The sequence below is a fragment of the Xyrauchen texanus genome, chromosome 19, assembly GCF_025860055.1.
Source record: "Xyrauchen texanus isolate HMW12.3.18 chromosome 19, RBS_HiC_50CHRs, whole genome shotgun sequence".
Lineage (NCBI taxonomy): Eukaryota > Metazoa > Chordata > Actinopteri > Cypriniformes > Catostomidae > Xyrauchen > Xyrauchen texanus.
The window spans coordinates 44,707,789-44,731,715 of NC_068294.1; the positions used below are offsets into that span (position 1 = coordinate 44,707,789).

Consider the following 23,927-nt stretch of genomic DNA (forward strand, 5'->3'; position numbering starts at 1 on the left):
GTGGGACAGGTCTGTAGTGTGAGACAGGTCTGCAGTGTGGGACAGGTCTGTAGTGTGAGACAGGTCTGCAGTGTGGGACAGGTCTGTAGTGTGAGACAGGTCTGCAGTGTGAGACAGCTCTGTAGTGTGAGACAGGTCTGTAGTGTGAGACAGGTCTGCAGTGTGGGACAGGTCTGTAGTGTGAGACAGGTCTGTAGTGTGAGACAGGTCTGCAGTGTGAGACAGGTCTGCAGTGTGAGACAGGTCTGCTTCTACTCTGGTAAGAGAGACATTTATGTCTTTGTTTTTGACGTGCCTGTGTCCAGGACAGCGAGACTGATAAACATGATGTTTACACTAGTTTAGTGTTTCTGTGGTTGAAGTTCAGGTCTGCCGCTCACACTCACTCAATGTCATGCTTGTAAACAGGTAATGACATCACTTCCTGTAGTCCAGGTCACAGCGTCTGGATCTCGTCCAGCAGATTGTTGAAGAATGTTGGATTCTGCTGTTCACAATGGCGAGGAAATGCTGGTGCTGTGTTTGGACTCCACAAATGCCACAATATTTACACACTCGATCTGAAGATCTCCTGCGAGAGAACAGGGTGTGAATATTATTGTTTCAGCTCTCAACTCAATTAGTACATCAAATCACAATGAATAAATCAGGGTTCTGCTCAGAGGTTTGATATTCTGTTGATAAACTTCAGATATTTTCTATTTCATCTATTTTTAAGCACCAGTGAACAGTCTCAATGTCTACATAGGCAGCAGTGTTCTACTGTCAGTGTCTAAGCGGAACACTACGTAGGCAGCAGTGTTCTACTGTCAGTGTCTAAGCGGAACACTACGTAGGCAGCAGTGTTCTACTGTCAGTGTCTAAGCGGAACACTACGTAGGCAGCAGCGTTCTACTGTAAGTGTCTAAGCGGAACACGACATAGGCAGCAGCGTTCTACTGTAAGTGTCTAAGCGGAACACTACATAGGCAGCAGCGTTCTACTGTAAGTGTCTAAGCGGAACACTACGTAGGCAGCAGCGTTCTACTGTAAGTGTCTAAGCGGAACACTACGTAGGCAGCAGCGTTCTACTGTAAGTGTCTAAGCGGAACACTACGTAGGCAGCAGCGTTCTACTGTCAGTGTCTAAGCGGAACACTACGTAGGCAGCAGCGTTCTACTGTCAGTGTCTAAGCGGAACACTACGTAGGCAGCAGCGTTCTACTGTAAGTGTCTAAGCCGAACACCGACATAGGCAGCAGCGTTCTACTGTAAGTGTCTAGCCGAACACTACATAGGCAGCAGCGTTCTACTGTAAGTGTCTAAGCGGAACACTACATAGGCAGCAGCGTTCTACTGTAAGTGTCTAAGCCGAACACTACATAGGCAGCAGCGTTCTACTGTAAGTGTCTAAGCCGAACACTACATAGGCAGCAGCGTTCTACTGTAAGTGTCTAAGCGGAACACTACGTAGGCAGCAGCGTTCTACTGTAAGTGTCTAAGCGGAACACCGACATAGGCAGCAGCGTTCTACTGTAAGTGTCTAAGCGGAACACCACGTAGGCAGCAGCGTTCTACTGTAAGTGTCTAAGCCGAACACTACATAGGCAGCAGCGTTCTACTGTAAGTGTCTAGCGCGAACACTACATAGGCAGCAGCGTTCTACTGTAAGTGTCTAGCGGAACACTACATAGGCAGCAGCCGTTCTACTGTAAGTGTCTAAGCCGAACACTACGTAGGCAGCAGCGTTCTACTGTAAGTGTCTAAGCGGAACACTACATAGGCAGCAGCGTTCTACTGTAAGTGTCTAAGCGGAACACTACATAGGCAGCAGCGTTCTACTGTAAGTGTCTAAGCGGAACACTACATAGGCAGCAGCGTTCTACTGTAAGTGTCTAAGCGGAACACTACGTAGGCAGCAGCCGTTCTACTGTAAGTGTCTAAGCGGAACACTACATAGGCAGCAGCGTTCTACTGTAAGTGTCTAAGCGGAACACTACGTAGGCAGCAGCGTTCTACTGTAAGTGTCTAAGCGGAACACCTACATAGGCAGCAGCGTTCTACTGTAAGTGTCTAGCCGAACACTACATAGGCAGCAGCGTTCTACTGTAAGTGTCTAAGCCGAACACTACATAGGCAGCAGCGTTCTACTGTAAGTGTCTAGCCGAACACTACATAGGCAGCAGCGCTCTACTGTAAGTGTCTAAGCGCGAACACTACGTAGGCAGCAGCGTTCTACTGTAAGTGTCTAAGCGGAACACTACATAGGCAGCAGCGTTCTACTGTAAGTGTCTAAGCGGAACACTACATAGGCAGCAGCGTTCTACTGTAAGTGTCTAAGCGGAACACTACATAGGCAGCAGCGTTCTACTGTAAGTGTCTAAGCGGAACACTACATAGGCAGCAGCGTTCTACTGTAAGTGTCTAAGCGGAACACTACGTAGGCAGCAGCGTTCTACTGTAAGTGTCTAAGCGGAACACTACATAGGCAGCAGCGTTCTACTGTAAGTGTCTAGCCGAACACTACATAGGCAGCAGCGTTCTACTGTAAGTGTCTAAGCGGAACACTACATAGGCAGCAGCGTTCTACTGTAAGTGTCTAAGCGGAACACTGCAGTGTCTCATTGAGTGCGAGAACCACTAATCACGACCACGAGAAGGTTACCCCATCAGACTCTACCCTCCCTAGCAACCGGGCCAATTTGGTTGCTAAGGAGACCTGGCTGGAGTCACTCAGCACGCCCTGGATTCAAACTCACGACTCCAGGGGTGATAGTCAGCATCAATACTCGCTGAGATACACAGACTCCACTCTTTTTAGTCTTAAACTTTTTGTGACAGTAATTCTCTCAGGATTTTCAGTAGACACAGTCACAGGATTTCAGGTCTGGACGTCTGTGTGAACATGAACACACACTTGTTTCCTTCTGCTCATCAGATAAATGTAATCTCTTTGTCTTGCTGTGCGGATGAGGCGATTACTGGGTGTGCTAACGGCTTATAAACATGTCTTATTAATTACACTAATCTGCTGAAACACCAGAGACCCTTCAGACACAACACACTCAAAAACACTTATGCTGCGTTCAAGTCCTTCTCTGAAGTTTATCTACGAGTTCAGAAGTCATAATTACGATTTGATGTGCATTCAAAGATTGGAAGCTTTGTTAGCGCTTATACAACAAAACAAATAGCAAATGATGAGCATTTAGCATGTAAACAATGCGGTATACGTCTATTTGACCATTTTACTCACGCTGCAACAGACCGCACAAACCAGTCGTCTCATAATATTTTCTGGCACGCTATATATAATCTAATGACGGCGTACTGAATAACTGGTACAGTCAATGTCCACAATCATAACGTAATTATGACCAATACCAATTAGCTTGAAACTCATAAAATCAGGGCTTTCTGGAAGAAACATTGAGTTTCGTCATTGTGGTGGCGTTCATGTGCACTCATCTTGTAAATCCGCTCATTGCGAAGTGACTTGAAGGTAGCGTCGCTCTTTCTCAGCATCTGATTGGTTACAGATGTGAAGAAAATATTCACCTCATTCTGCGATTTTGTATTTTTACAAGCTGAATTTTCCTTGTGTTGTTGCCGTACAGTTCGGCACTTAAAGTGCATGATGTTATCAGTGAGTGAATTTATGCAAAGAGCAAATTCATTTTAATCACATTCACTCGCAGCGAGAGGAAGCAGATGTTTGAGAATCTCTCCCAGTGTTTCTCCGTCATCTGTGATTCATTTAGCGTTTATCCCCAAAGAGTTTATCCTCAGGCAAGGAGGCGCATCGGCTTGATTTTCGCTGAAAATAGCATTATTTCTGTGTCCAAATGTGTGCCTTGTGCCTCTGTTTAAAACGGCACGATTACATCTGTAAAGCCGGCCGCCCCTGCAACGCTCCATATATATTCAAACATTCCTGAGCGTTTCGGACACGCGGTGAGTCAGAGATTATCAGGGGTTACTCGCTGTGGTGCACTGGACAGATGGCACATATTGCTGCTCGCACTGAAACAGGATTTAAACAGAGATGTTTTGGATTGGTAAGTTAATCTGCGCTGCTTGAATATTAAACCATCTGTGTTTAATGACTTAAACGGGGTCCAAGATTAAACTTTGGTCACTCCTGCCAAAGGCCCGTCACACAAACATCAAGACAAATTATGATTTTTTTTTTCATATTTTCATTAATGTGATAAATATCCCATATACCTGTATGGATTTCCACATGGAGTTCTTAAACTTCAGTTAAGAAAAAGTAAGTGAACCTTTTGGAATTAGCTGGTTTTCGGCATTAATTGGTCATGTGATCTCATGTTCATTAAAGTCACAAGTATAGACAAACACAATGTGCTTAAACTAACAGCACACACTCAATTATAATCTTTCATGTCTTTATTGAACACATCCCATTAAACACTCACAGTGCTGTGGATAATGTAAGTGAACCCTTGGATTTAATAACTGGTCAATCCTCCTTCAGCCCCAAATCATGATGCTCCCTCCACCGTACTTCACCATTGGCATGATGTGTTTATGTTGGTATACGGTGCCCTTTTTATGCCATATGTAGTGCTGCGTGTTCTTCCCAAAAAATCACCCATAGTTTCATCAGTCTATATAACATTTCCCAGTAGTGTTGTGGAGTGTCAAGATGGTCTTTGGCAAACTTCAGGCGTGCAGCAATGTTTCTGTTGTCTTTCTTCATGATGTCCTGCCATGAACACATACCTATTTAATGTTTTCTGTATAGTAGACTCATGAACAGAGATGTTAACCAGTTTCAATGATTCCTTCAAGTCTTTATCTGTCACTCTAGGAATCTTTATTACCTCATAGAGCATTCTGCGGTGTTTCCTTTGAGTCATCTTAGCAGGACGGCCACTTCTAGTGAGAGTACCTATAGTACTAAATCACCTCCAATTATAGACAGTTTGTCTAACTGTGGACAGATGAATATCTAACGGCCACTTCTAGTGAGAGTATCTATAGTAGTAAATCATCTCCATTTATAGACAGATTGTCTAACTGTGGACAGATGAATATCTAACGGTCATTTCTAGTGAGAGTACCTATAGTACTAAATCATCTCCATTTATAGACAGTTTGTCTAACTGTGGACAGATGAATATCTAACGGTCATTTCTAGAGAGAGTACCTATAGTACTAAATCACCTCCAATTATAGACAGTTTGTCTAACTGTGGACAGATGAATATCTAACGGCCACTTCTAGTGAGAGTATCTATAGTACTAAATCATCTCCATTTATAGACAGTTTGTCTAACTGTGGACAGATGAATATCTAACGGTCCGCTTCTAGAGAGAGTCCCTATAGTACTAAATCATCTCCATTTATAGACAGTTTGTCTAACTGTGGACAGATGAATATCTAACGGCCACTTCTAGTGAGAGTACCTATAGTACTAAATCATCTCCATTTATAGACAGTTTGTCTAACTGTGAACAGATGAATATCTAACGGCCACTTCTAGAGAGAGTACCTATAGTACTAAATCATCTCCATTTATAGACAGATTGTCTAACTGTGGACAGATGAATATCTAACGGTCATTTCTAGAGAGAGTACCTATAGTACTAAATCACCTCCATTTATAGACAGATTGTCTAACTGTGGACAGATGAATATCTAACGGCCACTTCTAGTGAGAGTACCTATAGTACTAAATCATCTCCATTTATAGACAGTTTGTCTAACTGTGAACAGATGAATATCTAACGGCCACTTCTAGAGAGAGTACCTATAGTACTAAATCATCTCCATTTATAGACAGATTGTCTAACTGTGGACAGATGAATATCTAACGGCCACTTCTAGAGAGAGTACCTATAGTACTAAATCATCTCCATTTATAGACAGTTTGTCTAACTGTGGACAGATGAATATCTAACTGGCCACTTCTAGAGAGAGTACCTATAGTACTAAATCACCTCCATTTATAGACAGTGTGTCTAACTGTGGACAGATGAATATCTAACGGCCACTTCTAGAGAGAGTACCTATAGTACTAAATCACCTCCATTTATAGACAGTTTGTCTAACTGTGGACAGATGAATATCTAACGGCCACTTCTAGAGAGTACCTATAGTACTAAATCATCTCCATTTATAGACAGTGTGTCTAACTGTGGACAGATGAATATCTAACGGCCACTTCTAGAGAGAGTACCTATAGTACTAAATCATCTCCATTTATAGACAGTGTGTCTAACTGTGGACAGATGAATATCTAACGGCCACTTCTAGTGAGAGTACCTATAGTACTAAATCATCTCCATTTATAGACAGTTTGTCTAACTGTGGACAGATGAATATCTAACGGCCACTTCTAGTGAGAGTACCTATAGTACTAAATCATCTCCATTTATAGACAGTTTGTCTAACTGTGAACAGATGAATATCTAACGGCCACTTCTAGAGAGAGTACCTATAGTACTAAATCACCTCCATTTATAGACAGATTGTCTAACTGTGGACAGATGAATATCTAACGGCCACTTCTAGAGAGAGTACCTATAGTACTAAATCACCTCCATTTATAGACAGTGTGTCTAACTGTGGACAGATGAATATCTAACGGCCACTTCTAGAGAGAGTACCTATAGTACTAAATCATCTCCATTTATAGACAGTTTGTCTAACTGTGGACAGATGAATATCTAACGGCCACTTCTAGTGAGAGTACCTATAGTACTAAATCATCTCCATTTATAGACAGTTTGTCTAACTGTGGACAGATGAATATCTAACGGCCACTTCTAGTGAGAGTACCTATAGTACTAAATCATCTCCATTTATAGACAGTTTGTCTAACTGTGGACAGATGAATATCTAACGGCCACTTCTAGTGAGAGTACCTATAGTACTAAATCATCTCCATTTATAGACAGTTTGTCTAACTGTGAACAGATGAATATCTAACGGCCACTTCTAGAGAGAGTACCTATAGTACTAAATCATCTCCATTTATAGACAGATTGTCTAACTGTGGACAGATGAATATCTAACGGTCATTTCTAGAGAGAGTACCTATAGTACTAAATCACCTCCATTTATAGACAGATTGTCTAACTGTGGACAGATGAATATCTAACGGCCACTTCTAGTGAGAGTACCTATAGTACTAAATCATCTCCATTTATAGACAGTTTGTCTAACTGTGAACAGATGAATATCTAACGGCCACTTCTAGAGAGAGTACCTATAGTACTAAATCATCTCCATTTATAGACAGATTGTCTAACTGTGGACAGATGAATATCTAACGGCCACTTCTATTGAGAGTACCTATAGTACTAAATCATCTCCATTTATAGACAGTTTGTCTAACTGTGGACAGATGAATATCTAACGGCCACTTCTAGAGAGAGTACCTATAGTACTAAATCACCTCCATTTATAGACAGTGTGTCTAACTGTGGACAGATGAATATCTAACGGCCACTTCTAGAGAGAGTACCTATAGTACTAAATCATCTCCATTTATAGACAGTTTGTCTAACTGTGGACAGATGAATATCTAACGGCCACTTCTAGAGAGAGTACCTATAGTACTAAATCATCTCCATTTATAGACAGTTTGTCTAACTGTGTACAGATGAATATCTAACGGCCACTTCTAGTGAGAGTACCTATAGTACTAAATCATCTCCATTTATAGACAGTTTGTCTAACTGTGGACAGATGAATATCTAACGGCCACTTCTCGAGAGAGTACCTATAGTACTAAATCATCTCCATTTATAGACAGTGTGTCTAACTGTGGACAGATGAATATCTAACGGCCACTTCTAGAGAGAGTACCTATAGTACTAAATCATCTCCATTTATAGACAGTGTGTCTAACTGTGGACAGATGAATATCTAACGGCCACTTCTAGTGAGAGTACCTATAGTACTAAATCATCTCCATTTATAGACAGTTTGTCTAACTGTGGACAGATGAATATCTAACGGCCACTTCTAGTGAGAGTACCTATAGTACTAAATCATCTCCATTTATAGACAGTTTGTCTAACTGTGAACAGATGAATATCTAACGGCCACTTCTAGAGAGAGTACCTATAGTACTAAATCACCTCCATTTATAGACAGATTGTCTAACTGTGGACAGATGAATATCTAACGGCCACTTCTAGAGAGAGTACCTATAGTACTAAATCATCTCCATTTATAGACAGTGTGTCTAACTGTGGACAGATGAATATCTAACGGCCACTTCTAGTGAGAGTACCTATAGTACTAAATCATCTCCATTTATAGACAGTTTGTCTAACTGTGGACAGATGAATATCTAACGGCCACTTCTAGAGAGAGTACCTATAGTACTAAATCATCTCCATTTATAGACAGTGTGTCTAACTGTGGACAGATGAATATCTAACGGCCAATTCTAGTGAGAGTACCTATAGTACTAAATCATCTCCATTTATAGACAGTTTGTCTAACTGTGGACAGATGAATATTTAAACTCTTCCAGATAACTTTATAACCCTTTCCAGCTTCATGCAAAGCAACGGTTCTTGATCGTAGGTCTTCTGAGATCTTTTTTGTGAGGCATGATCCACATCAGCAGATGCTTCTTATGAATAGCAAAGCCAAAATATTTAAGTGCTTTTATATTAAGTAAAAGTAGCTCTATCCCACACCTACAATCTTGTTTCATTAATGCCAGGTTTGCCAACTAATTTTCAATTCTGAAAATTGTGAAAATCCTTCAGGTTACACCCGAGGACAAAGAGTCTGAGTTCGATCCAGCATCTTTATAAAATCTTAGGGAGTTTGTTCATGCCACTGTTGTCTTGCTCACTTGGGGGTTTCTAATGCATTATTTTTATTTTTCATTGTTTTGTAAAACTGATTTGGAGCAAAACGTATTGTCCACAGCGATGTAAAAAGATAAATAAAACATTTACCTCAGCGAGGGTTAGATTATCATTAGTTTAATTCAATTTAAATGACGGATCGTTATGTTGCGGTTCCTAATAAAGTTACTGACCGAGTGGAGATTAAATTCATTTTATGGACTGTAATTTTTGACTCCCATTCGGTGCTTGGCCAATGTTAATGTTAGTGCGTTTCTCTGTGTGTTTGTAGGATCTGTGTCTCTGAGCGGGTCTGCTACGGTCGTGGTTTTGGTAAGTGATTTGAATGATAATATTCCATCATTCAGCTCCATGTCCTTCTACACGACCATTCCTGAAGATGCGCCGACCGGAACCGATGTGCTATTGCTGAACAGCTCAGACGCTGATGTGGGACTCAATGGAGTGATCAGGTACCACACACACACAAATATTGTGAAAATTTAGATTTTCTGATGCATCGTGATCTTCATTTGAACAATATAGATTGATCTCTTACTCAACGTGTTTCTTTGCCTGTGCGTTTCCCCACGCTTGAAGGAGATAAGTTCTCACTATTTGAAGTTATAAACTGGATTCCACTCAATGATTAGGCCTTGTGAATTACTTCCATCCATTTATTATAGAATTCATGTAGGTAAAAACCTTCAAACACATAATCATACATACAGTGTTAATCACAAGGAAACCCAATAAAGTGCAGAAGTTAGCAGGTTTAACATGACTTAATTTTAACATCTTTGAGCAGCACTACAAATACATCAGTACCTTAAGTTAATGAACCATTTACCATTCCACCAAACCTAAATATATTGCACAAAGGTTGGTAAATATTACACATTCATTTAAAGATGGTAAGTATTATAAAGCTCAATAACAATAAATTACATCCGTAATTTACCCTACATTATAAAGTACAAAATAAATGCATTAATAGCTTTTACACATTTGCATGGTTTAAATTGACTAGACTTTAACCATAAAGGCCATGAAATAACCTATGCTTTTAACCATATTTATACATGAATTGCCATTTTAATAATTAAACAAACTATATGCAATTATATAGTCAAATCGCTTAAGTTAATATTTCTATTTATCGAATGGGTTTAAGCAGTACTCCATATGATTTGGACAGCTGTTAAATATTTCAAACACCGTTACCAAATCAAACCAGACAAACTAAGTAGATTAATTTAAACATACACGAATAGGCATATTTTAACACACTACACCAATAAACACCATATATTAAAAATATGCTACTTCAGAACAATACGCGATTTACAGAGCTTCATTGAACGCTATATTCACACGCTGATAGCAGCAATTAACAAGCATTAAAGTTCAGTGTTTTTCAACCAGCAGAGCTTCAAGCTTACCGGCTGTCACTTCAGAGTTCTTTGAGTACACGATCCCGCACAGTGTTCAAAACAGACATCAAGCTCTAATACTCGAGCCAGCGCTGCTGTCTGCCGTAGCGTCAGCTCCCAGTGCACACAAACAATAGCAACGGTGCATTGCCTTATCCGTCTGGGTACGCGCAACTTATTGCAGATTAGCTTCACCTGGTACTAATGAGGGAATGCAGGGTGACGGGCGGTTTGCCGCAACAATAATAGTTTAATATAAAACAAAAGACAGACACACACACATGACGGACATGTCCATTAATGATCTCTCTCTCACGCACGATCCTCTGCGGTCGACCTTTATCCCTCTCGAAGGCTTGATTAGCCTAATACGGGACCGGGTGTGTATGATCACGACCCCGCCCCGCCCTCCGCCCTGCCACAGTAGTATTTTAATTTAAACTTAAACAAAAAGACACAAAACACAAACGCAGACATGGCAGCTGCGGGTGACTCTCTCCCGAACTGCCGCATCCTGCTGCACTTATCCCTCTCCTCGGATAATTAGCCCGATTTGGGTCCGGGTGTGCGTAGTTTTGACATTTTTATCAACATTTTAACTAAAATATTACATTTATGCATTTGACAGATGCTTTTATCCAAAGTGACTTACAGTGTACTTATTACAGGGACAATCCCCCCGGAGCAACCTGGAGTTAAGTGTCTTACTCAAGGACACAATGGTGGTGACTGTGGGGATCAAACCAGCAACCTTCTGATTACCAATCTATACCCATATGCTAATCTATATCAATACCAGCCCTAATGCTAAACATGCCAACACACATTTAGCAAACCTTTTAAAACGGAAACTTGTGTTGTTCTTAAATTAAGCAAATCAAGTAGAAATCACTAAAGGCTTCTGCATTTTTATGAATGAATTAAGAAATCATGTAACCCCAAGATTAAAGCTGTATATTAAAACAGAGCCTTCTTGTGACAACAACATGATTAAAGGCACCAACGTTCAATAAATAATCCATTTGATTTCTAAAATAAAATTAAACTAAACAATCATTTTGCCAAGCAATATAGATCAGCAACAGAGCAACTATGGCGGTTTGAATGTGCAGGTACAGGTGTGCGCTCATCCTACACAGCTCCACCTGTCAGTCCTGTAGCTCTGAAGTGCCTCTGCGTGACCTCATGGGGCTTAACATGTTCCTCTTTCCCAAAAACCTAACAACATTCTGTTAATGAGGAATATAATGAGGAATGACAGACACATCAGAGCGCAGCGGGGGTTCTTCAGTTCTTCAGACATAACAGAACCGACCCGACACAACAGAACACCACCACAGATCACTTAAACGGCCTGTGGATGTTGTTGTTGTCTCATCGGGGCTGTTACTTGCAGTTTGTTCCGTAGCTCGTGTGATTCTCGTCTCGCTGACATCAGCGCAGTGAAGTTGTCATGTGTGCATGTAACTGTCAGAGCGAGTTTGTGTCAGAGGCTCTTGGGAAACTCACAGCTGCATGGGAACAGCTCAAATGTGCTGCTTCTGATCCGAGCGAGTTCACTGATGTCTTCAGCTCAGCTGAGAGAACATGATACGAGACTCATGAAAGATGAAGAACTCAAATAAACACTCCTTTGTCTGGAATTGTGGACAGAGTTTGACTGATTTATGACTATCATATATTTGTATAAACTGAAGGTTGCTGCCACATGTCTTAGTTGTGTCCCAGTATCTCACTGCTGCCCACAGGACAATAAACAGAAGACTTCGGATAAACCGTACTTCTGTCTTACTGCTGGTAACATGTTATCTCAAGTTAAACAATTAGAATAAAAATATAAATTGTTCAGCATCCAGATTTTAAGTAAAATTGTATTTAATTGATGGAAAGTGTATGTTTTATACAGAAGCCCTTTGAAAAAAAAAAATTTTTTTTTTAGGTGTCTTAGTGCCTTCCTGAGACTTTGTCCTACACATTTTTTTTTCCCTCTCCAAAAAAAAATTAAATTACAAATAAAATTAAAAAAATTATAATTCTCGCTCTAAAAGAAATCTCTATCAAAGGAAAAAAAAAAAAATAAATAAAATTTAATCTCCCATCCTGTCGTCGTCTCAGTAACTGCATATCCTTGAGAATTTCACAGACAGATGGACGATGTTTGAACAGAGAGTGCACACCGTTTCCTCGAGCAGCTCTGCATCTTCCGCTGAAGTGCTATGAGTTCATTGATTTGGGCAGGGCTGGACTGGGAAGAGAAATCGGCCTGGGATTTTACATAGCAGCTGGCCCAAAAGTTGAGCGGAGGGGCTGGTTCGCTCGCTGTCCTTTTCTGCATTTCGCAGCGCCGTTTTGTGGTCCTTTCAGCTCGTTTGAGCTTATCTCGGCCCGTTTCGCGGCCAACCCACTGGCACGCTTGGTTCTCCCGATGGCCAGTCCGCCCCTGATCGGCACCAAAGTGCGTCGGCCCACCGGAAAATGCCGGTATGCCAGACTTCAAGTCTAGCCCTGGATTTGGGAAACGCCTACATGAGTCATGCCTCTAAACACAGTATTTAAAACTGAAAACACTTCAATAGGTCAACATTTCGAGAGAGAATTTTTGTTTTGTCGGTCATAGGCTCAGAAATGCGCTAAGGGCTTTCTGAGGCTGTCAGTTCCTAACATCTACTTTTGAGTTCCAATGAAAAAGTGGTCATACAGGTTTGGAGCAACAGGAGAATGAGTAAATTATATAATTGTTATTTTAAGGTGATCTATCCCTATAAGAATAGCATGACACTGCAGAAAACTGACTTGACACATGTCATGTCAACTACCCATATACCCAACTAATCTATGAGAATGAACAAGTAATGCTAAGGAAATGTGCCATACTAGGTAACAGGTACAAAATAGGCTACAGAATGTAATCAGTTTTGTTTGTGATTTACAGTTACAATCTCAGTGGTGGGGACGGACAGTTCTCCATAAACCCGTCGACAGGCCTGATCATCACCAGCTCCTCACTGGATCGAGAGAAACGGGCAAGTTACCAGCTGCTGATTGTGGCCTCAGATGGCGGGCAGCCTACACCACTATCCAGCTCTGCCACGGTGTCTGTAGTGGTGGTGGACATCAACGATAACCCTCCACGCTTTCACCATCATCCCTATGTCACCCACATACCTGCCTCGACCTCTACAGGTGCGTATTGGGGTTTACTCTGCCAGGGGGTCATGGATCAATTAGTATTCCTGAACTAATTAAAACGAATCACTTCTGCTCTGTTGTTTGCAGGCGCACTGGTATTTGCCGTCACAGTCACAGATGAAGATTTTGGCTCAAATGCTCAGCTTCACTATTCACTCACCGGACGAAACTCTGAAAAGTTCAAAATTGACCCGATCAGAGGTGCCATCATTGCCAATGAACAACTCAAGGGGAGCTCAGAGGTCACCCTCACTGTCCATGTAAAAGATGGAGGTGCCAACCCTAAAACAGACAGTACGACTGTTACAGTTCGTTTGGTTACTGGTGGAGACTTTCCCCATATTAGACTGAAGGAAAAAACCTTCACCTTCCCAGAAAACCAACCTACAAACACTGTTGTTACGAAGGTGACTGGAGCCTCGCCCAGGGCAGGTTCTCTGTTGTACTACATTGCAAGTGGAAACCTGGACAATGCATTCCATATAGATCAGCTTTCAGGAGAGTTGTCTATTAAAAAGTCTCTGGACTACGAGAATATTGAGAAGTACGTCTTGTGGATAGAAGCTCGAGATCAAGGTTTTCCACCTTACTCAGCCTATGAGAAAGTAGAGATCACAGTGCTGGATGTTAATGACAACCATGCTGTTTTTGAGCAAGAGCCGTTCCACGCTGACGTTCTAGAAAACCTCTCGCCTCAACGTGTGCTGATCGTCTCCGCGTTGGACCAGGACAGTGGACCGAATGGACAACTCGAATACGCAATCATTGATGGCAACAAAGAAAACAGCTTTAGCATCAACCGGGCAACTGGTGAAATCCGCACTACCCGACCGCTGGACCGAGAGAAGCTTGCTCAGTATTCTCTGAGAGTGAAGGCAACAGATCGTGGCAGTCCTCCAAAAAGCACTGTAGTCAAAGTCCTTATCAGCGTGCTGGACGTCAATGACAATGCTCCCAGATTCTCAAAAATCTTCAGTGCCACTGTGCCTGAAAATGCTCCAGTGGGCTACACTGTGACACGAGTAACAACCACCGATGAGGATGCAGGTGCTAACGCTATTAGCCGATACTCCATCAGTGACGCAAGTCTTCCTTTCATCATCCACCCCAGTACTGGTGACATCACCATCAGCAGACCTCTTAACAGAGAAGACACGGACCACTACATTGCCAAAGTCTCCGCGACATGATTCAGGATGGACTGTAGCACAGACGCCACAATATTTGTGACAGATGTGAACGATAACGCTCCAAGATTCAGCAAGCCATCATATTACCTGGACTATCCTGAGCTGATGGAGGTTGGATCGACTGTGACTCGAAGTCTCAGCCACAGATCCTGATGAAGGATTCAACGGTAAAATATTTTACTTCATCAGATCCCAGACGGAGTATTTTCAAATCAACTCCAGCTCTGGAGAGATCTTCATTAAACAGCAGCTCAAGTACCAAAACTTGACCGGCCACAGTAACTCCAACGTTAACAGACATAGTTTTATTGTCACTGCTTCAGACCGAGGTATCAAGCCGCTCATGAGCGAATCTACAGTCATCATAAATGTAGTCGACAGCAATGATAACCCACCCACATTTGAATCTTCTTTTTACATTACTCCGGTCACTAAAAGTGTAAAGGTTGGCACCAAACTCCTGAAAGTCATAGCCCATGATGAGAAGGATTTTGGGCTGAACTCTGAAATAGAGTATGCCGTATCTGGAGGCAACAGTTCCAGCAAGTTCCGCTTGGATAAGCAAACCGGATGGGTTATTGTAGCATCCTCGCTCACCGCAGACACAAATAAAGTTTACCTGCTTGAAATAACAGCAAGTGACAAAGGCAACCCTCCTCTCTCAGCTAAGACATTGGTCAGAATAGCCGTTACGGAAGAGAACCATCATACGCCAGAGTTTTCACAGAACCAAGTTTCAGTAACAGTGTCTGAAAGTCTTACTGTCGGCACGGCCATCCGTACGCTTTCAGCAAGAGATAAGGACAAGGACAAGCAAATGAATGGCATGATTACGTACAACATCTCCTCAGGTAATGACGATGGCTTGTTTTCGTTGAACAGTCAGACTGGCATTTTATCCCTCGCAAAACCACTGGATTACGAGAACAAGCAAAAACATGAACTCAGAATTTCAGCAACAGATGGAGGATGGATTGCCAAGACGAGTTATGTTACAGTTAACATCCACGTCACTGACATAAACGATAACCCTCCTGTGTTTGATCCTGTTGAGTATTTCCCCATCGTACAAGAGAACGCTCCCAGTGGAACTACTGTAGTAAAAATGAATGCGACAGATAAAGACTCTGGACCAAATGCTCTGATGGCGTACGTCATCCAGTCTTCAGACAGCGATTTGTTCATAATTGATCCGAACACAGGAATCATCACCACACAAGGTTTCCTGGACTATGAAGCTAAACAGGTGTACCACCTGACCATCAAAGCCTTCAATGTTCCAGATGAAGAACGATGCAGCTTTGCGTATGTTAACATTCAGCTGAAAGGGGCAAATGAGTACGTCCCACGCTTCGTTTCAAAGCAGTACTACTTTGAGGTCTCAGAAGCTGCATCTAAAGGCACAGTCATCGGGGAGGTGTTCGCCAGCGACAGAGACTTGGGAGAAGATGGTGTAGTTTATTACTTGATCTTTGGCCGAAGCAGGAGAAAGGGTTTTGGCATTAATAGAACGACAGGCCAGATCTATGTCTCTGGACCGCTTGATCGTGAAAAAGAAGAAAAGATTTCTCTCAAAGTCTTGGCAAAGAATGCAGGGAGCATAAGGGGGGCAGATATTGATGAGGTGATTGTGAATATTACTATTCTGGATGCCAACGATCCTCCTGTATTCACCCAGCAGCTCTATGATGTCCAGGTGAATGAGGGACTCTCTCCTGGGGGCCTGGTCACATTTGTCAGTGCTGAAGATTCAGATTCTGTCCCCAGCTGGAGCAGATTCACCTACACCATTGATGCCAACAATGAAAGAAATACCTTCACTATAAACCCCCAGACTGGACAGGTATCTGTGGCTACAGAACTTGACAGAGAGACCATTCCTGTGTACAACCTCACTCTTCTTGCGGTGGACTCTGGTTCTCCAGCTGCCACCGGTAGTGCCATTTTGATTGTGACCCTGGAGGACATTAATGATAATGGACCAGCCTTGCTGACTACAAGTGGGGAGGTGATGGAGAACCAGAGGGCAGGAACACCTGTGATGACCCTCAGTTCAAGTGATCCAGATCTTGCACCAAATCAAGGTCCATTCTCCTACAGCCTTATTAGCACTGGATCAGCCCCTAGCTACTTCAACCTCAGCCCGGCTGGAGAGCTGACCACCAGTCGAGAGATTGACAGAGAACAGATCAGTGATTTCTACCTCTCTGTGATGATCAAGGACTCTGGTATTCCTCAAATGTCCTCAACGGGAACCGTCCATGTCAAAGTCAATGATCAGAATGATAATCCCTCCGAGTCCCGCTCTGTGGAAATCTATGTCTATTATTTTGGTAACATGTTCCCTGGAGGATCTCTGGGCATGGTGAAACCACAGGATCCAGATATAAAGGACACATTTCACTGTTCTCTGACTCCCCCAGCAGCGGCTCCCTTCAGCATTCCTATAGGAACCTGTAACCTCAACTCCAACAGTCGCTCAACTGATGGCACGTTTGATTTAATGGTGCGTAGCAGTGATGGGGTTCATGATGCTGTCAACAGCCGTGTGCGCATTTCCTTTATCGGATTCAATAATGCCACAATTGACAACAGCATTCTGATACGCCTCATCTCTCAAAGTGCCAGCGACTTCCTCACCAATCACTACCTCAGTTTCTTGCGTATCGCCAATTCACAGCTAGCAGGTCTGGGCACCGGAGTCAACATCTATGGGGTGTTTGAACTCAACAATAACACTTTCCTGATGACCGCAGTCAAGCGAGGTCATGGACAGTACGTAAATCCAAGCGGAGTCGCCACATTCTTCCAGAGCATCAAGGAGATTCTGCACAGGCAAAGTGGAGTTAAGATAGACTCGGTGGACCATGACCCCTGCTCCCATAATCCATGCCAAAACGGGGGCAGCTGTAAGAGGCGTCTGGGGGTGGGACATGACATGAAGACGGAGGAGAGTGTCCCAGTCATTCTTGTTTCAAATCGCCCCCTACAGCCTTACGCCTGTAACTGCAGGCCAGGATATGCAGGTGCCCTGTGTGAAACTGACATCGATGAGTGCCAGCCGACACCTTGCCACAATGGAGGAACTTGCCACAACTTGGTGGGTGGATTCTCCTGCTCTTGTCCTGAAGGTTTCACTGGGATGGCCTGTGAGAGGGACATCAACGAGTGCCTTTCAAACCCCTGCCAGAATGGGGCACTATGCCAGAATTACCCTGGGGGCTTTAACTGCCTCTGCAAGTCTGGATTTGCAGGTATAGTCACACAAGTAACACAATGACAGATGTTAGGCAAGGCACACATACACACAGTTTGCACACGAGTCCATTAACGTTTTGGGCCAAGAACAATATTTGCTTCTAAGCGATTGGAGAGGTGTTGTAACTCAAGCGTACAGTGGCCACTGCCAAAAGCAGTTTACTGTGAGGGTCACAGGCTGGGAGGTATCAGCTGCGATGCAGATCAACTTGTCATGTTTACTTTAATTGAAAGGAGCTGATCAGACTTTAACCCTAATAAGGACACAGCCTTTAGGGCTTTTAACTGCACAGGTAGTGAAATTTGTGTATGGTGTATGTACTTTAGAGTCCATTTGGCTTTGTTGGGTCTATTTTTATGCCGTTTTATCATTGAAAAAGTCCGATTGGCCTTTGTGTTTAATGCAGAAACATTTTATTTAGAACAGCTCCCTTTGATTCAGCATGTTGTAAAATGAACCATTTGTAGCTTGAGCCAACACAAGAGTTCATGTTTTTAGATATGACTGTTTGTGTAAGTGTTTATGAATCTGTGTTTGTGATGAGGGAGTTTGTATAAGCATGTATGATAGCATTAGCTTGAATCCGCTCTGTTTGGGCAGGTGTGGGCTGTAGTTTTTGGACACCGTATTCGAAGTGGAGCCGCAACAGACGTTTTGTTTCAGGCTCTGAGTCATTACGATTCTTTTTTTATTCTGATCATAACAAATGAGTGCATTGCGTTTACAGCGGAGGCCCCAGATAAATGGGGCTGCTGGAGAATTACACCTATTGACTTACAGTAGTGTACTGCACTGCAGCTGAACCCCACACTTCCTGTTTTGCTAGCGGTGATGGAGTTTTTGTTCTTTTCACCATTTGTCTTAGACCGCTATGTCCAGTGACCACAAAAGAAAAGCTTAAAGGGATAGTTCACCAAAAAATGAAAATGTTGTTTCAAACCTGTATGATTTATTTCTTATGTACATGTTAATGACCATCTTAGGCCAGCTCAAACCAGCCAGTGACCATCTTAGACCAGCACAAACCAGCCATAACCATCTTAGACCAGCTCAGACCAGTCAATGACCATTTTAAAATAGTTAATGACCATTTTCGGCAAGCTCAGGCCAGACAGTGACCATCTTAGACAGCTCAAACAAGCCAGTGACCATCTTAGACCAGCTCAAACCAGCCAATGACCATCTTAGACCAGCCAATGACCAGCTCAAAACAGTTATTGACCATTTTAATCTAGTTAATGACCATCTTAGACAGCTCAAACAAGCCAGTGACCATCTTAGACCAGCTCAAACCAGCCAATGACCATCCTAGACCAGCCAATGATCAGCTCAAAACAGTTATTGACCATTTTAATCTAGTTAATGACCATCTTAGACAGCTCAAACCAGCCAGTGACCATCTTAGACCAGCTCAAACCAGCCTATGACCATCTTAGACCAGCTCAGACCAACCAGTGACCATCTTAGACAGCTCAAACCAGCCAGTGACCATCTTAGACAAGCTCAGGCCAGTCAGTGACCATATTAGACCAGCACAAACCAGCCAATGACCATCTTAGACCAGCCAATGACCAACTCAAAACAGTTATTGACCATTTTAATCTAGTTAATGACCATCTTAGACAGCTCAAACCAGCCAGTGACCATCTTAGACCAGCTCAGACCAGTTAATGACCAGCTCAGACCAGCCTATGACCAGCTCAAAACAGCCATTTACCATTTTAAACTAGTTAATGACTATTTTAGGCCGGCTCAGTGACCACAAAAGAAAAGCTTAAAGGGATAGTTCACCAAAAAATTAAAATGTTGTTTCAAGCCTGTATGATTTATTTCTTATTTGAACACACAAAATATTTTAGGCAGAATGACAGTCCCATCAGTCAACATTCACATTCACTGAGACTAGCATTCTTCCTAATTTCTCACTTTGTTCTCCATGGAAGTTAGAAAGTCATTTGGGCTTGGAACAACATTTAGCATGGTGAACTATCCCATGAATTCATGCATGAGCATTTGTATGCTGTTGTAGCCATCCTGTTTTTATCAGTCTTCAGTGTATGTGTTTTATATAACCACTCTTTTATGCACCTCCCAGAACCAGTGCAGGTGATGTATATATATGCAGAGCTAATCTCTTCATGACAGATTTTCACCGTCTTGTTCTTAGAAACATGGGTCCATTTACAAAGTGTAAGACTTCAAGCTGTTTACATTAGAAAGATGAAGTGCACTAGAAAGTGTGCAGTGGGGTTCTGGCTGCCCTTATGTGAGAACAATCATTTTCATGTGTCATGCTCACCTCATTGTTTTTCATTGGTGTCGTTTCATGAATTCAGGGAAAACCTGTGACTCCATCATCAATTACTGTGAGTGTAACCCCTGTTTTAATGGGGGCTCCTGCCAGAACCGAGTGGACGGCTATTACTGCCACTGTCCCTTTGGTAAGTCATTATTTCAGGGCCAGGTCCAGCTCAAGGTCCTTCAACTGCTGTTGTTTATTCTGGACTTCAGTGTGTGTTAGACTGTAATGGAAGATACAGTGCAAATGTGTTGTAAATTAAAAGGAATTGCAGTGTGTACATTTTAGCATTCTCATCTGGAAAATCACCTTAAACTGTGACTTTGTTTTGGAACATGGTAGCTGGTTTTTACAGTAGCTGGTCATTAGGTGGTATACCATCTTAGGCAAGCAACAATCCAGTTACAGGCTGTTTATACCAGTTTAAGCTGTTTAGTTGTTGTTCAGACAGCCAATAACCAGCTCATACCAGTTAATGACCAGCCATTGACTATCCCAGCCCAGATAATGACCAGCTCAGACTAGCCAGTGACCATCTTAGATCAGCTCAAACTAGGCAATGGCCAGCTCAAAACAGCCATTGACTATTTTAAACTAACTAATATCCATCACAGACCAGCTCAGACCAGAGAGTGACCAGCTCAAACCAGCTTTTGACCATTTTAATCTAGTTAATGACCATCTTAGACCAGCCAGTGACCAGCTCAAACCAGCCATTGACCATTTTAATCTAGTTAATGACCATCTTAGACAGCTCAAACCAGCCAATGACCATCTTAGACAGCTCAAACCAGCCAATGACCATCTTAGACCAGCTCAAAACAGCCATTGACCATTTTAAACTAGTTAATGGCCATCTTAGACAGCTCAAACCAGCCAGTGACCATCTTAGACCAGCTCAAACCAGACAATGACCATCTTAGACCAGCTCAAACCAGTCAATGACCTGCTCAAAACAGCTATTGGCCATTTTAATCTAGTTAATGACCATCTTAGACAAGCTCAGGCCAGCCAATGACCATCTTAGACCAGCTCAAAACAGCCATTGACCATTTTAAACTAGTTAATGACCATCTTAGGCCAGCTCAAGGCAACCAGTGACCATCTTAGACCAGCTCAAACCAGACAATGACCATCTTAGACCAGCTCAAACCAGTCAATGACCTGCTCAAAACAGCTATTGGCCATTTTAATCTAGTTAATGACCATCTTAGACAAGCTCAGGCCAGTCAGTGACCATATTAGACCAGCACCAACCAGCCAATGACCATCTTAGACCAGCTCAGACCAGCCAGTGACCAGCTCAAACCAGCCATTGACCATTTTAATCTAGTTAATGACCATCTTAGACAGCTCAAACCAGCCAATGACCATCTTAGACAGCTCAAACCAGCCAATGACCATCTTAGACCAGCTCAAAACAGCCATTGACCATTTTAAACTAGTTAATGGCCATCTTAGACAGCTCAAACCAGCCAGTGACCATCTTAGACAGCTCAAACAAGCCAGTGACCATCTTAGACCAGCTCAAACCAGTCAATGACCATCTTAGACCAGCTCAAAACAGCCATTGACCATTTTAAACTAGTTAATGACCATCTTAGGCCAGCTCAAGGCAACCAGTGACCATCTTAGACCAGCTCAAACCAGACAATGACCATCTTAGACCAGCTCAAACCAGTCAATGACCTGCTCAAAACAGCTATTGGCCATTTTAATCTAGTTAATGACCATCTTAGACAAGCTCAGGCCAGTCAGTGACCATATTAGACCAGCACCAACCAGCCAATGACCATCTTAGACCAGCTCAAACCAGTCAATGACCTGCTCAAAACAGCTATTGGCCATTTTAATCTAGTTTATGACCATCTTAGGCCAGTCAGTGTCCATATTAGATCAGCTCAAACCAGCCAGTGACCATCTTAAACTAGTTAATGACCATTTTAGGCCGGCTCAGGCCAGTCAGTGACCATATTAGACCAGCTCAAACCAGCCAGTGACCATCTTAAACTAGTTAATGACCATTTTAGGCCGGCTCAGGCCAGTCAGTGACCATATTAGACCAGCTCAAACCAGCCAGTGACCATCTTAAACTAGCTCAAACCAGTTAATGACCAGCTCAGACCACCTAGAAACCAAGTAACATGTTGTAAAACAAAGCTACCCCCTAAATCTGGATTATCCAGCAGCGTTCTTCTATGACATGTTTTACTGTGAATTTTTTTTCCATGCCAAGAAATTCTCATGGTGCAGAAAGGCAGTAAATCAATTTTGCTCTGCAGGTGTGTTTGGAAAACACTGTGAACTCAACAGTTATGGGTTTGAGGAGCTCTCGTACATGGAGTTCCCCAGTCTCGACTCAAACAACAACTACATCTACATAAAGTTTGCCACGCTCAAGGAGAACGCCTTGCTCTTGTACAACCACGACAACCAGACCGGCGACAGGGCCGAGTTTCTGGCCCTTGAAGTCTTCGAAGGCAGAATGAGGTTCTCGTTTAATCTGGGAAGCGGCACTTACAAACTCGTGACGACCGTCGGGGTCTCAGACGGCCAGTTCCACACGGTCATCGCTAGGAGAGCCGGCATGGTGAGTCTGTCAATCAAACGATCTTTAGGGAATGGCATCTAACAAAGAATTTGACCAGAATCAAATCAGTTGCTCAGGAATTGCTACCATACCATTGTATTATCCTGCTAATGTTCCCCGCAGTGTGAAAAACAGCAGCATTTTGAACGTCTTTGGGCCTGAGAGCAGATCTGTGTGTCATAAGAACTTGGCTCCTATGGAGCAATAAAGAAAACCTGATCCGTGCGTTTGGAGAAGCGGATGTGGGTCACTTTGCTGGTTCTGTAGGGCCATTTTTCTTTTCTTTCTAGACGTGAGCTTGAGCAGATGTTAAAGTCATACACGGCCCCTTGTTTTCCCCGTAGAGAGAGCAGAACTCTGACAGTCAAGGGTACTTTTGTTTGGTTAAGATGTCCTAGTTTACCCCACAACCAGATGCGCTGGATTCTGGCACGCGGTCTCAAGTTCAGAGTCTCATTGTTTACAAGAGAGTTGGAGTTTATCGAAAGCTGGTCTACTGCCACGTTTTTGGTCCTGAAGTGTTTCGGCATTGAATGTTGCAGAAAAGGTTGCTAAATGATCATACAAATAATGAATGTGCCTCTCCATATGGCTCACGTCACACAACCAGCATGAAGCCAAGTATATTTAATACATCGATGCTGAGAATGCTCCTTGACCCCGGCCGGGTCCTGTTTCAAATTCTCAGACTTTCACCGTCTAGTCGTACTCTTAGATTGGGCTCGGATGATGTGACGCTGCTAACACAAATCATTTACTGACTCGATCCAATGCTAACAGCATAAACAAGCTTCTGTGCAACAAGGTGCATGTGAGATTCATTTTTAAATGCAAAACAGTTTTGCAGTTGTGTGCGACTCCTGGAAAAGTGCGCTGTGGTCTGGTTTGATCTTTTTGAAGTGCAGGAAGGCATTAATGCGATGGCCAGATGCTCGAGCTGTGCAGGAAGTCATCTGTATCAGCGCTTAACCAGAGCTCCATCAGACAAACACGTCTTTTTTCCATGGTTAGCTTGAAATATTCCTCGAAATAATCCATCTATTATGATAGTGAATTTAATTTACAAACACGTGCAGTTTATATAACAAACATGAAAGAACAGTTTTCATGGAAAGGCCTGTTTTTGTGATTTTTTCAAAGTGGATAAAA

General features: G+C 42.7%; 1 pseudogene; it reads left to right on the top strand.

Moving 5' to 3' along the window:
* LOC127659577 (protocadherin Fat 4-like) overlaps positions 1-23,927 on the top strand; it is a 122,228-nt pseudogene that overhangs the window by 82,704 nt on the left and 15,597 nt on the right.